The sequence below is a fragment of the Saccostrea echinata genome, unplaced genomic scaffold (genome assembly GCF_033153115.1).
Source record: "Saccostrea echinata isolate AGI-Se365-2 ecotype Australia unplaced genomic scaffold, CSIRO_AGI_Sech_v1 ptg000001l, whole genome shotgun sequence".
Lineage (NCBI taxonomy): Eukaryota > Metazoa > Mollusca > Bivalvia > Ostreida > Ostreidae > Saccostrea > Saccostrea echinata.
In genome coordinates this window covers 50,752,117-50,767,998 of record NW_026889750.1, presented here as the reverse complement: position 1 = coordinate 50,767,998, position 15,882 = coordinate 50,752,117, and positions in this window count along the sequence as shown.

The following is a 15,882-nucleotide window of genomic DNA, read 5'->3' as shown; positions in this document are numbered from 1 at the left end:
TTTACACAATCTTTCAACATTTTAAAATTGATTTTTTTTACTCCAAATCTTAGAGTTAAGTCAGTAATAATTCCTTTTGCGAAAAAAAATTTAGAAAAAACGTTTGCTTCAACTTCGCAGCCATGTTGTTTATCAATGTAAAAAAAAAACTACGATTGAACGAAATTTTCCCGGAATGTATAACATACCTTTTGATTTTTTAAGGGTTTGGTTTTGTGTTCATCCAAGTGAAACTCGTATGAAATAAAAAAATCTCAATATCTTAATAAATACTTCTTGCTTACTCTTGAAAACTGACCTATGACACCTTCCATGGGAAAGCTGTCTTGACATGTATGCAGTTTGGTTGTCACTTGCAGTGTCATGCAGCAATAATGTGCATATTACACTTGCAGGACTGCACAGCTATAGGTCTAACAAAACAATAACATGACATTTGTTGTATATGTGCAGAAAGTTGAACGTCATGAATACAACTATTTGTTTCGTTCCTAGGAATTCTGTGCGCACTTTTTCCATAACTGACTGTTTTTCATCAACTAGGCATGTCCGCCATGCGAAATCCGTGAGCTGCCATTCCGGTATTGAAACCAACTGACTAGTTTTGTAATCTGATGTCTCTAGTACCCCAATTACAATAAGCAATTAGAGAGATATCTCGTTAAACATCTCCAGCTATTAGAATGTTTCGATCTAAATGTTTAATATTGTTTATTATAAAAGTAACATCGATGTTTACGTCATATCAGCGAATGCTCCGTCTTTGATTTTACAATGACCAGATAAATTAATACGCGCCCAGTTTTAGCTGTTCCGACTGAAGTTAAAGTCTGTTATTTCTTTCGCAGGTAAGGCTATTAATTACCTTTTATCAAATAAGCTTATTAATCCTACAAATGTAGGACAGTGTCATATAATATTGAAAAATATCGCACGAAAATTAAGAACTATATTCACTGAGCGTAGTTTATTTCTGAGGTCTGTCATGCGATATTCGGCTAAAGTGAAAGTAGGAGCTGGTAAGTCGATATTTTGTGTTCATTGTGAATTATTGGCCTTATCTCAGATATACGATCTAACTCCTAGTATCAGTAATTTCATTTTGAGTATGACAACACCTGCGATCTGATGCACATCAATTTTAAAAGGGTTAAACGTTATACAAAGGATCTGAGAATTTCCACGTGTTTGATGCAGACCACAATTTGGTAGCGGGCAATATTTAAGGTTCCTCTGATAAATGTTACTATGTTTCAAAATACTAATAGTATTCGTCATCGTATCAAAATACAGTTCAGTCAAAAACAGGTATTCAAATATTATGAGTAGAGTAAATAACTAAATTTTGTTTTTATTAATGAGCAATTTTCGTGTAAGATCCCTCATTGAGCCTCAGACACACCAAGTTAAATGTCCAATGACGGCTAAGTGAAGTGGCTCTACGTAGTACACATATATGGTAAATCAGTTGTTATTTGTAAATCAAAATTTTGATATTCAAATTTTATTGCTTTTTTGTTTTACTTTTTGTAAAAGAGATGCAGGTATTATTAATTATTTATATAAATAATATTCACAAAGTTTGTACTATGTATACAAATCATCATTTTGGACTTGGTCCATCTAATTTGCAGATTAGTGTATGTAGTTCTCTGAATCTCATATGGAAAAGTAAATTAAATGATAAAAATTTTCAAGGATGTCAACTTAATTTGCTTATTGCTTGATAATATGTAAATTGTTCATCAAATGAAGAGTGCAGCAAAATTGAAAAAAAGCTTTTTTTTTAAAAAAAAAATGAAATTTGCATAAAGTATTAAAAATTAATATTCTCTAGTTCAAGTTGAAATGGTTAAGATCGAAAACTTGAATTTCTGCAACTGCATTGGTTTCATCAAAAAGGGCCAGAGTATAATAAGGGGACGGCTCTTACCTGATCTTAATTAAGTTACCATTGAGCATGCTGAATCAAATGCTAACAAGCATGTTTATTTTTTATTAAATGTTCATTGTTCATTTTATGAAAGTTTTTCATATGCTCAATCAGACTTAGGTTGTTGGTTGCACTTGTAAGGAAAAGATAAGGTACTGGGGGGTGTGGGGGTAAATCTTAGTATTGATCCATAAATACCATTATATTCTTGTAAAAACCTCTAAGATTTTTCAATAAAATTGAAAAAAAGGAATGTACATGTAGCCACAACTTGAATTCAAAGGTTATTATTTTTTTATTTGAGGACCTGCATTTTAATGGTACAGACAAACCTTATTTCTATCCTGATGGGACAAATTAAAAAAAAATTGAGAAATCTGGTATAGTTTGATAAATTGAGGTTAAAATGCTTAAAGTAAATATGGAAGAGACTTTCAATGAAATATGAAGATAAGGCCAAAAAAAATAATAGTCTTGTTTCCTACTACCTGACTGACCCTATTTTTTTGCACCCGACCCTGAAGTTTTTTGTTAGTTTTGGAAAAAAAATTGGGAATATCACAGGAATTTCATGTTCCAAAACTGAAAAAAAAAATATATATTCAAGTGGTATTTCATGATTTGTGCATCAAAAGACATAAAATTTAATTTTAAAAGATAATATTGACCTATGACATGTTTAATTTGGTTTTGTATTAGTTCATATCCCAAAAATATCGTTGGAAAAATAAAATAAAATAAAAAAATAAAATAATTTTCCTACCTACCTACCCTATTTTTTTCAGGCTGGTAGCAGGAAACAAGACTATTATTATTTTTTTTTTTGGCCTAACAAACAATCAAATTCAAATTCACATTTAATGGTGTTCGAGAGATTGAAGCAAAACTCTATTGTTATAATGTCTCAGAGGAAAAAAAAAGTTTTATCGGACACAGTTTCAGGAAATAAATACCATTCAGTTGAAACACAGACATCCTTCAACATGTTCAACAAAGATTAATATTAATATCTAGATTTAAAAGAATTGTTTTTGAACTTTTTCCCTAAAACTTATCATAACTATGTTTACCATGTTTACAGAATGCCTTGTTTCACAAAAAAGAACACTGCTCAGATATTTTCTCTGACTGCCAATTTCTGCATTTCATGTGATACAATGTACCTGTGTTGGAGCCCTCCCAAAAACCTCCCCTGTAAGGTAAGTTTTAGATCACAATGAAATGATTCTGTAAATTTAATAGACATGTGTATAAGGGTATAAGGTAGGTGTTATAATCACAGTGAGTTGACTAGTCATTTTCATTTTGTATGATTGGATTCAGATGTTATTCTCTGTGTAGACAGAATGAAAGAATGTACAAGTTTTATGATGAGAAATATATATGTGGTTGGATGAAAAGAAAGATCTTGTTTAAGTGAATGTTGTGTATGTGTCCATCACATTGTCTCAAGCCATGGTTGGAATCTGCCTACAGCTCTCTCCTACCCGAGGCTGCTTGAGCGAATAAAGTATCGTTATCATGAATAATCAAACCTTATGTGTGATGTCACGTTATAAACCAATAAAAGTAATTGTTTATAATGCAGTTGACTTAAAGGATAGGAAAAATGTTAGATAAACAGTGACTGAAAAAAATAAGTCACATCAGAGGTTATTTTTAAAAAATTGAAAACTTCAATCTCTTTTGGAAGGAAATGTTTTTGATCATCTTCTTGTAGCTTACTAACACACGTCGTCATATCAGGTTTTTAAAATTCTGCCATCAAATCCTTACCTTGTCATTTAATCTTCAGATTTTGTACCGATACTTGTTTGCTTTATTTAATTATGATCTTATATGCTTGTCTCATCTACTTCCCAAGGCAAGATGACATGACCAATACTTAGGTTTACCTTGACCTTATTTATGGTTGACCTCTTTGTATACAGATTAGACTCATTTATCTCTATATGGATTAAACTACTCTGATCTACACTAATTGTTAATTAAAATAAGATATATTCAATGCAAGAATCAGTGTTAACCAACATTTACAATGTAACCATGATTGCTGAGGGATGTGTAGCCTTTGACCCTGAAATTTACATGTCTATCTTTGCATACTTTTTACTTAGTCATGATGGAAAGATTTAACTCTCAATTCAAGTTCCTTCTTTGAAAGTGATCGACAGTATTGGTTTTTTAGTGGTATGTTATAAATTATTTATATTTAATATTTTACAGATTTCAAAGTTAAGGAGATCATTCAAATGACAGAGGTTTTGGTCTATGTTGATTTGTCTCAACAGTTAATCTTTTGGAAAGCAGTGTTGGAGAAAATATCAGCAACATGTGAAGACTGTGACTGTTTCATATGATATGACTTGAGAAAGTTAATATTTTTGATTTCATGGTTGTATGAACAAATGCATTGACCTTTCCAAACATCATTGAAAAAGAACATATGATGACCATAAACAAAAATACATATTTGAACTTTCCATGAGTTTACAGTGAAGAACATTTTGGGATCTCGATACAGGATATTATAATAATGTTTTATCTAATTTAATGTTTAGTGCATTAAATGCAAAAAAAAAAAAATGTTTTAAAGTCACTCTTGTGAAACCAATGCTAAGAACACAGGTCTCAAATATTTTAGAGAGTTATATTAGAGTTATATTGTTAGAATTGAAGCTTATTTATAAATTTATACCTTATATCTTTAAAGAAACTTTCACAAAAATTATTCAAACTTGCATATACTGGTTAACATGTTAAAAGAAATATAATATCCTGGAAGTGATTAAGAATAAAAAAAAGTTCATTTATCATCCTTTTCTTTTGTTCTTCATGGTGACTTTTTTACAATAATCAAAGACATTTTACTTTTTAGCTCATCTGAGCAGAGGCTCTATTGAACTTTTCTGATCAAAAAGTCTCTGGTGCCTGTCCATCTGTCATCCATAAAAATTAAACCCTAAAATACGGATATCAAAGTTTGAAATGGGAATAGATAGGGAAAAAATTGTCCTTTAATGGACAACAAGGTAATGATTTACTCATAATGTATGCAAGCATCCTCAAGTAGTGAAGATTCAAGTTGGTCTAAATCATGGGCCAGACTTGATATTATAATATTAAAATATTCCCTATTTATATCTTTTTCTCTCAATTTTTTTCTTCTTAAATAAATCTGAGATCAGATTTTATATATAAATTGGTAAATGCATGTATACATATGAGAAAAAAAAATTAGAAAACATATATAAACCATGTTAGCCATATTGATAATGAAATATCCTCATGTTGTGGAATCAGTTTTGGATTAGACATGGCCTTATGACCCCAGGGTGGGGCCACAATATTAGCTCAAATTTGTTTTTATGAGAATTAAGGGGGATAAGAATGTCTTAGAAATCTGAAAAACATCAAGGTGACTCAAGTGAATGTTATGGGCCAGGCCTCTTATTTAAATTGCACACTTTCATTCCCCCTGCATATTTTTAACATCTTATTTGGCATATTTTTTAAGGAGAAAATTATATTTCTGACATTAATTTCCCTGTGTTTTGTACACACCATAGAGTAATACTTTAGATACATCTGGGCTTTCATATAAAGTGCTATTTTTAGATCAACAGTGAGTCTCTTTAATTCTATTTTTAACACATTGCCATGTGGTTGGGACTACTTTCATGGCTAACATTTTCTTGTTTAACTAACAAGTATGCATTTAAAGAAATGTACCTATTGTAGTGAGTTTACATTTAAAACAAAGGTTCTTCACAAATAGTTGTAGCTACTTAATTAGTTTAACTATTTCATATTTTTTTTGGATTTTTTGGTGCACTACTTAAACCTGTGGCTGCGCAGTCCTGCAGGTGTATTGTGCACTTCATAGCTGCAAACTGCTGCAAGTGTCAATTAAGCTGCATATACCCAGAGATTGTTTTCATTATGACGTTGACATGGACCAGTTTTCAAGTGTAAGCAAGGCTTAATTTTTGAGATATTAAGGTTTTTATTTTTAGTGAGTCTCACTTGGCTGCACACAAAACCAAACCCTTAAACATTATACCGCTAAAATGTTGGTGGTAATTTAGTAAGACCATATAATGAAATCAGATAAAATTTTGTAGAGACTGAGTGCTAATAAACAAATATTCAGAGAGTATAGAATAAATTCCGGGAAGAATTCGTCCCGTCATTCCCGCTTTACAATTAGTGTAACTATTCAGAGGCCCGAGCTAAATGTCGAGTAAAAAAATAAAGTTAATTTTGGAATATGATTCCAGCATATCTCGGGAAGTATATGGAATTTCGGAAAGAACTTTGGTAATAACGTAGATTGTTTATATGTGAATAGTTATGAATAGAAAGTAAAGTTTTAGATCGATTGATTTAAAAGTATTTTATTGGCGAATGTGGGTACCCTATGAAAGGAGTTCCACACCTTTATTTTTTTAACACCTTAATTTTTTTAAGCGATCTACGGGCCTGCATCGTCGCAAACCACGGCCAAAATGTACGATCCTCTCCCACTCTGGCCGTGGTTGAATGAGAAGAGAATATTTCGCAGCTCATTAAAATACTGACCAATGCGAGTAGAGCATAGTCGGATAATGAACTTTGATGCGACCTTTCAATACCCAATCGCAGTATACTAAACATTTCTTGTATGCCGTTGATGTCAGTTGTTAATTTCAATTGCGACGAAAACAAATATTGTCATTGGCTGAACATGACGTCACAATATAGAGGCATAAATATTCAAGATTACGACACTTTTCGTGACCAAGCAGCCACGGGTAGGAGAGAGCTATACGCGGACTCCGGACCGTGGCTTGAGACAATAAAGGGCCTGTGGTTATACCTAAAAATAATTGTGGGCAATGATCCCGCACTCTCCTGCCGTCTTAATCCATGGCACCAGGAGCCACCCAATCCTCTTCCTCTTCCAACAGATGGTTTTGTATAATGCCACCCCGAATAATTCCAGTGTTGTGCAGGTCGCAACAGGCAACAATTGCAACACATGCTCTCTCAGGTGTAAGTCAAAGTCCAGTATGAAGACAGGAAAAGACGTCTCTACATAAGTGATAAAGTCTCGAATGGGACGTTAAACAACATACAATCAATCAATCAGACAGGAAAATCTACGTTTTAAAATCCCCAAAGTTTGTTCAATCACGACGTGTGTCCTGCAGTGTGCATTGTTATATCGCTGCATAAAATCCGCTGCAGGATTCAGGTTTGAAGTTATGAATAGGTAGGTCCTTAAGGCATATCATGAATCCCCCAAAAGAGGACCTTGAATGTGTCCTTAAACAAAAACAAAAGAGTAAATTATAGACTGAATATATTGACATAGGAGTTTTAAAAAATGTAGAAAAATCACTGGACACTCTTCCCATGCACATACTGAATTGCAGGATGTAATACTAATACCACAGAGATGTCAAGGACATTCCTCTGTAGCAGATATATAATGACTGGGGAAAAAACTAAATTCTAATATTTTGTCAAGGTTACATCATAACAAATATATATCTATTTAATTACTAAAATGCACCTCAACAGGATGCCACATCCTCAAGTTGTTATTTAAAAAAAAAAAATCACATTTCTAAATCACCTGAACATTTAGCGATTAAAAACCTTTTTTGTTAATGAAGTCTCCTTCATTCTCACTGGTTGCCTTGATTTTAACCTGCGTCCCGTCAATACAGCCAACAATATTTGGAAATCCTTTAAAATATTGTACTCAAATAAAACAAATACCCTAAATTCATATTTTGTTTCTTTCTTATTTCTTCCTTTACAACATTATCACTGACACAATTTATTTTGTTTGTAAACAAAGGGGAAGTAAATCGTGAATATTTACGTGTCACCTTAGATGTTTAGAAAACTGTCAAACAGTATCCCTCATACTTGGAACAATGCAAGATTGAACATTGACCGATATATATTGTATGGAAATATATATTTTTTCTTTTGGAACATTATACAATGAGGGGCTTCAGTCTATAAAGTCGATATTATACTGTAGAGAACAAATTACTCCGTTATCGTATTGTGGCGGTCAGACGGGTTCGATCGCCGGTGGCTAGATAGCTCAGTTGGTAGAGCACCTGACTGGAGATTCAGGAGCCAGGTTCGAATCCCGGTCTGGTCCGCTGCATTTTTTTCATCTCCCGTTACATTTGGTGTTGTGCCATGCCCTGGAAGTGACAGGTGAAGACCTGCCAGGGAAGAGGCTGGGTTGGTGTCTTCGGGGGTCGGGGGTCCGAAGACATTTAAGGAGAGAGGAATGTGGCGGTCAGACGGGTTCGATTGCTGGTGGCCAGATAGCTCAGTTGGTAGAGCACCTGACTGGAAATTTTTCTCCTCTCCCGTTACAATATTATTGGCAAAATGAAAGTAGAAAAGTTGCATATGAAACCAACATGCAATATCGAAAAACTTCTAAAAAGTTGAGGCGTCTGCGGGGAAACTAATGTATGTACCGACCATGTCCGCCAACGAGCGACACACAAAGAGAGCAGCGCGTCCAGTCGTTGATTTGGCAATGCCTAAGGATTCTCCCACAAGGATGTAAAACGAACCCGTGGCATGGAACCTCAGTGCTGCAAGAACCTGTAATAACGGGGGGAGCGCCAGGTTCCTCTCTGTTGGATGGTTAAAGCTGAACACTACTCGTAAAAGGCATTGTCCGCCATATTTCTTGTTCATCGCCGCTAGCCCGACAACCCTTATATAAGCTGCAGACCTCTAAACAGTTAAGTATTTCGCTGTAGAGGTCTCACGAGTGTAGACGTGCATCTTATATTGCTATGTTACTCGGTCGCGATGAAATTACCAAATTTTACGCATTTTTTCCGAGCCAGGAGAAAAGTAACATCAGATATACAAGTCAATACATTATTTACAAACAGAAAATGCACATAAAAATAAGGAATAAATGCATGAAATCCAAGACCACGAAAGAAATACTACACGTCGACGACGGATTTCAAATGTGCAATCGGGTGTAACGAAATCGAAGGGTTTATATACCTGTGTGCCTATTTATGAGTAGTGTTCAGCTTTAAGGCCGTTGTATAACAAGCCGACAAGAAATGAAATGGTCTCTGGTCGAAAGCGAGAGAACACCTCCTCCTCCTCAATATCCTCCAAAGGGTTCGACTGATCACCGAAAACTCGTGTTTAGGTACCTTCCTCCTTCGCTGTAGGATATTATAAAGGATCAATCTTGTTCCATAAGACGACATATTGAAAATGAGCAACTATCTCTAAAGTTAGACACATTTATACATGTTTTAAATTTTGAGCTCAAAAGTGAGACCAAACTAAGAACGTGACAGAGACAGGATTTTTATGGCACACCGAACTTAAGACTAAGACCAAAATCTGAGACCGTCTCAAATTTTGATCTGAAAAGTGAGCTGGCTAAGTTTTATGGCTCCGGAGCCAGGTCATACATTGATATACTCTCCCAAAGTGACAATGATGTCGGGCACACAGATGTTGTTAAGCATAGAATTGACTTGATTGATGAAAAACCCTTCAAACAAAGATACAGAAACATCCCACCATCGGCGTATGAGGAAATAAGAGCACATCTTCGTCAGTTATTGGACATGGTTATTATAAGACCGTCACACAGTCCCTTTGCTTCCAATGTTGTTTTAGCTAGAAAGAAGGATTCAAGCTTACGTCTTTGTGTTCACTACCGACAGCTAAACAATGTAACCAAAAAGGACTGCAGGGCTCTTCGAATAGAGGACTTATCAGATTACCTTGCGGAGTCTTCATACTCTGTGGTCGACATGAAAGCTGGTTTCCATCAAATTGAAATAATGGAACAACATAAGGAACGAATTGCTTTTACGGTCGAACCACTTGGTTTCTTTGAGTATACAGTCGTATGCCCTTTGGATTTACCAATGGCCAAGCGGCCTATCAGAGAATGATGATGTTTCAGGAGACTACAATTTGAACATTTGCTGTGTCCTTATAGATGATTTTATTGTATTTGCCAAGACATTTGAAGAAACCTGACCAACCTTCAACTTGTACTACTTGTACTAGAACGGAAAAGATCAGCAAATTTGAAGTTTTCCTCGAAAAAATGTTCATTCTTCAAAACACGTGCTTGTTAAATTTGTACGTCACATTGTATCCAAGAAGGGTAAGGGGATTGATCCAAAGAAGACAAACAAAGTAACTTCCTTGCCAACATGATCTTCATCAAAGGAAGTGAGACGTTTTATTGGATTCGTTGGATATTACAGAAGTTTTATACGAAGCTTTAGTCAAATCTGTCGACTCCTCACTCATTTAATGTCAATTCCAACAGGATGTAAAGGGAAGCCAAAGGTAAGAAAACTTGGATTTGGGGAGATAAACAGCAAAGAAGCTTTGAGAGTCTCAAACAAAAGCATCTATCCTTTGATATTATATTTCTGGACTTCCTTATGAACTACATACAGATGCTGTTTCATATGAAAATTGGAGTCTTTCTCTGATAGTAGTTATGTAATCCTTTATTTTTTTCCTAATTTCTCAATCGTAGCGGGCCGTCACGGTAGCTCAGTGGGTAGAGCGCTCGCTCCGTGATGGAAGGTCGTGTGTTCGAATCATGGCAGCGACTGACCTAAGTCGATAAAAAATAGGTAGCAACTGTTCCTTCGCCAAGCGCTCGGCACTTTGAAGTGAAAGTTGCGGGTCCTTCGGATGAGACCTTAAAAACCGATGCCCTGTGTAACGGTAGGAGTTGGCACGATAAAGAACCCTCACTGCTCAATGGCCGTGAGTGCCGAGTAAAGGTCAAAATTTGAAGCCCTTCTTCGGTATATGGTGACGTCTCTATATGAGCGAAAAATTCTCGAACGCGGCGTAAAACACCATACAATCAATCAATCAACATTTTATATAACCATTCCGCAAGATAATTTAAATCTTTCTGACTTCATCAACAATCGTTTTTAATAAATATAAATTCACATACCTTGTCATTGGTCATTTTTAGAATTATTTCATTAAAAACATTCTGATTTTACATACAAGTAATCCAAAATTGATACTAGTATCCACTAAAATACCTCGGATCTTCTTCCAAAGGTGTTGTGGAAAAGTTACCTCAATAATTGTGGTCATATTTTGTAGTAAAAACATTTCATAGCCAGCATTTCCAACGTTATTTGCAAAACATTTCCGGTAGGAATTGTGTAGTAAGCCCCAGCTGCAGATTATCAAAGACATTTAATTTCGACAGCTATCCTTCCTTTGTGAGTTCATCGAAGACTGCCAACACTGCGGAAAACACAAAATGGTTTACCATTTCTTTCAATGATGCGAGCACCTCCTTCTTTGAAATGCAATTCGGGGTAAACATTTGGTAGAACTGATGTTTTTAGGAGATCTAGCCATTCTATTTACTTCTTTCTTTTCATTATGTGCCATTCTTTCCCTTGTTTCTTCATTTACAGGATCCTTTTCTTTGCCATTGAATCTCTGATCAAAATGTTCCTTTTTCCGTTTTAATGTGACTCCAGACCTACTGCTTCATATGCTGAACTTGCAGTTATGCAAGAATTGCAGAGTACATCAAACCGTTCAGGGCATCTCTGTTTGACATAACTGCGTGGATCACGCAGTGGAATGTTTGAGCGATGCAACAAATCACTATCCATGGCAACACTTGTAATTGGACTTATTTTCCAGTTCCACCTTTTTGATATTGGATATAGAGATTCATAGCTTAGCCAGTACACAATATATTGCTTCTTGTTTACATTAGACATAGTTATTCTAATGTCACAAAGTAGAATTTGCATTTAACTGAGAATAAACGCCGCTTTGGACTCCATCCAATTTGAACCAGCTTCAGTTTTAAGTTCCCAGTATATATTCTCTTTTACTATCCACCTCTTGTAGATCCTTCTTTCATATTTTCATAATTTGAGGAAGGATTAATTGAATTATTGGTATTCTTCATTATGATTATCTTTATCGATTTTTAAATGTGTGTGTAGGGTTGTTGCATTGGTGAAAACATTTATTTTTTGTAATCTTTTGAAATTTCCCTCTCCAAATATGTTTTTTTTCCTCAAAACCCAAGCAATTCACATCTCAAAATTCGCCACAAGGATTATTTTTTTTTAATTTTTATTAAGTTAAAAAGCAGATGATTTGGGTTCACAATTTGATGCATTTTTTTATATCTTGAATCAAACTCCAGGTGATTGACTACTTTTATTAAGTGCATCGCGCTCTGTTTCCAGAACTACTATGAAGTAAATTTTCTGTTGCATACTGACCTTTTTGCTTCAATCCTAACATAAACATCAAGAATTTATCTTTGAACAATTGGTCCACTCTGCACTTCACTGATCAAAAAACAACAACAGTATATGCATTGTAGTGCATTGTAAGAGGACGCTAGGATTTATTTCTCCCAGCAAACAGAGCAGTACTATTATAGTAAAATGTTAACCCAACTATGCTTCCCTTGCCGCCCAGGAAAACCCATCAATAAAAAATCACAATTTTGTTTTGTGACTGTGTAAAAACTATGGAAACCTGTAAGTCCGCAGCAATTGCGAGATAAACAAAATGAATGACGGACTCATTCTAACAAACCTATGTATAATATGTAATTTTTTTTTTAAAAAATTTCAACGTGCTAAAATTACACTTGCTCGGGCAGAGTGTGCGCTAGAAACTGAACTCTAACACTATAAAAAAACTATTAAAACACGTCATTTCCAATCGCTGTTACCAAGTATACAAATGTTGCTACATACATGAAACGAGACTTCCGTTTCGGTACACACAATTTGTTTACATGTCGTTAGGACAACTATTTCTCGCTATACTATCGTAACGCGAGAAATTATAATTTTCCTGTGCTCCCCAAGAGTTTAACATGAGAGTGTATACCATATCGTATTCCACAGGAATTGTATGTATAGCAAACCATATAAGTTTTTATGAAATTTCGTTGAGAGAAAGGTTCCTGTTTATTACGATTCCGAGAAAAATTCAACGATAAATTCAGCCGCTCTGGGTGGATAACTAGACACATCTTTAGTAAAATGCTTCGCTTGTCAGTCCGGAATCTAATGTTTATTTTGGTTTCATCTTTACAACTGTCTGGTATATCCTGGATCTCATGATTTTTCCTTGTTTGGTTCTCTTCTTCATTTTCAGTTTCAATCGCCAGTGTGATGCAGAGTTACGGCGTTTGCTTTTGAGACTACCTCAATCATGTAAATTGTCCGAAACCAATAATTTTGTTTTCGATTCGCATTTAACCAGCAGTGAAATTTTTAGGCCATTATTTTCACTCGGAAATTTCCGGAATTTTTCCGTGACCGGTTGACAGGGTATGCTTACTCCTCTATGTCACCTAATCTTCACATTTCGTAGGTATATCAAGATTGCAGCTCTGTTAAGGCAGCATAAAGGGGGCGGGGCCTAACTTACACGGGAAATGTCTACTGTGACATTACACAAATATAGCAGTTCCTCACAACAACAGAAAATGAATAATTTGCGGTTTTAAACTGCATAAGAGTGATGAACGACATCAAAACTTAACACTGCATTCATTTTGTCACACACACAGGTACTTGTGGACAGGAACCCCCCCCCCCCCCCGATATTCAACCCCAAGGTTTGTTCGACATTTTTTCACAAATTATATTTATTACACTTATTCATCATGTGTACAATGGGAAAAAAATCGTGACCCCCCCCCCCCAAAAAAATCGTTCCACACTAAAATACCCCACTATACATTATAAGAGAGAAAGGTATGCCACTCCGGTTTGTTTACGTTGTACCCCCACTGGTCTTCCCGAGTTTAAAAACATGTATTTATTTTATTTTAACCTAAAATGTCGGTTCACACTGTCTCTACATATATTTCTGTCTTAGTTCATGCTATCGGATTGACTCTGCATCTCGTTAGAATCCCACAATTTCTCCTTAAACAGCATTGCAGTCAGTGCGTTGAAAAATCCTTAGGTAAACGCAACGAAGAAATTTTGTTATAGGAAATGAAAGCACTAAGTCTCTACTTTATTTTGATATATGAAATGGGACAGAGGGTGATAGTCAATTAATTGATATAAGGACAGGGCCATTTTATGCATAAAGTGAACCTAGCTCTTTGTTTGTTTCATTTGTTTAACGCTGAACACGACTCGAAAATAGTTATACGCCATTTTAGATTTACTTTCTCCGTTATCAGCATTGGGGTATACCTTCGCATTCGATATGCTTTATAATAGCTATGTAGCATACGTCCGTCTAACACAGGTGACAACTGATTACAGTGACTAAGTGAATGGCTTATATAGGGGCCTTCAAATATAACAACTAAATAAAAGAATATGGCTGACAAATTCCGAATCGTATTCAGTTTAACGTCCCTTTCATTTTTCACTCATATTGAGACGCCATCTCTTTTTAGTGAAGTGCTGTAAATTTTGACCTTTACTCCGCATTCAGGGCCATTGAGCAGTGAGAGATCTTTTTGCCAGCAGCTACTGCTACACGGGATCTTAAATTGATTTGTACGGTCTCATCCGAAGGACTTGTCTCCGCGTCCCTCCTTACTCCACGACAGAATACGCTCTAACGACTGTGCCACGCGGGCAACCTAAATCTAACTGTAAAAATTAGCTTGGCGTAAAATTTTTAAAGATGATAAAAAAATAATAATATTTGCAAATAATTCATACATCTTTGACAAATTATTTAACAATTTCCTTCGAATAGGCGAAGAATCGGTCATTCTAAAACAACATGACGTATAGTTAACGGCCAGTCAAAAGATGTGCATTCAGATTGAAGTTTCCATTAAGTACATGTAGGTATGATTGGATCATTTTGGAATAAATAAATATGCATTAAAATGATCACATCGTCCTGACGTTACAGGCCGAAGTCGGACGACTTAAAACATCTTTTTCAATTGCATAAAGTTTATATGTATAACACCCCCCCCCTCCAAAAAAATGCAAAGAGAATCTATATAAGATTATAAACATAAACAACGTATAAGAGCATGTTTGCAAGAAAAACAACTCTCATCTAGCTGTGAAAAAAATTTGTGAATGAATTTTAACTATGAAACATTTAGGATTATTTGACATACTTTTGGCATGTAAGTATAATTATTTTTATTAAATGAATGATCAAGTATGTAAAAGCTATTAAAAAAGGTCGATTTCCGATTGGGTGTTCACTAACCAACCTTGCAAAGATAAAACCAAGGGTGGTTATTTTACAGCGGATGCCGAGTAAATAAAGTATAGAGTCAGTGTGAATCGTACAGTGACAAAACTTGCATAGAATTTGTATCTTGACAAGCAGACAAGTAAAGATGCTTCGGATACTAGTACTGTAGTTGATTTCCATTTTCCAGTACAGTAATCGCGGTGGTTATGACCGGTCGACCGGGGATGTTTACTCATTCTAGGCTTCTGAACCCTACCTCTGGTTTTTCCAAGGGTCCATGTTTTTGCCCTGTTCATTTCATTTACTGGATTTATGAGATTGATTGCTGTTCGTTATCATAACATTTTACATCATATTTCTAAGAGGATCCGTTCCCTGCAGGTGATAAAAATGACCCAATTTGCATAAATCACGTTGCACTATGCATACAATATGTACAAGGAATGGGGAACCGGGTCTCAGATGCTGTATGTGAGCACCATTTACAGGTAAAGAATCAGGTTTATGTTTTAACACTCTGTAAGGTAAACCAACTTTTATTCGCGAGCGAGAAATATCTGCCAGTTTCGCGAGCTTCGTTTACTCGCGAATATTTCTCGTCGCAAACCAATGATACACCTAAGCATTTATGTAGAATGCTGCCTTCATCGCGAAAATAAATTGTCGCGGATTGCTTCCAAACTATGGAATCGCGAATAATAGTTGGTTTA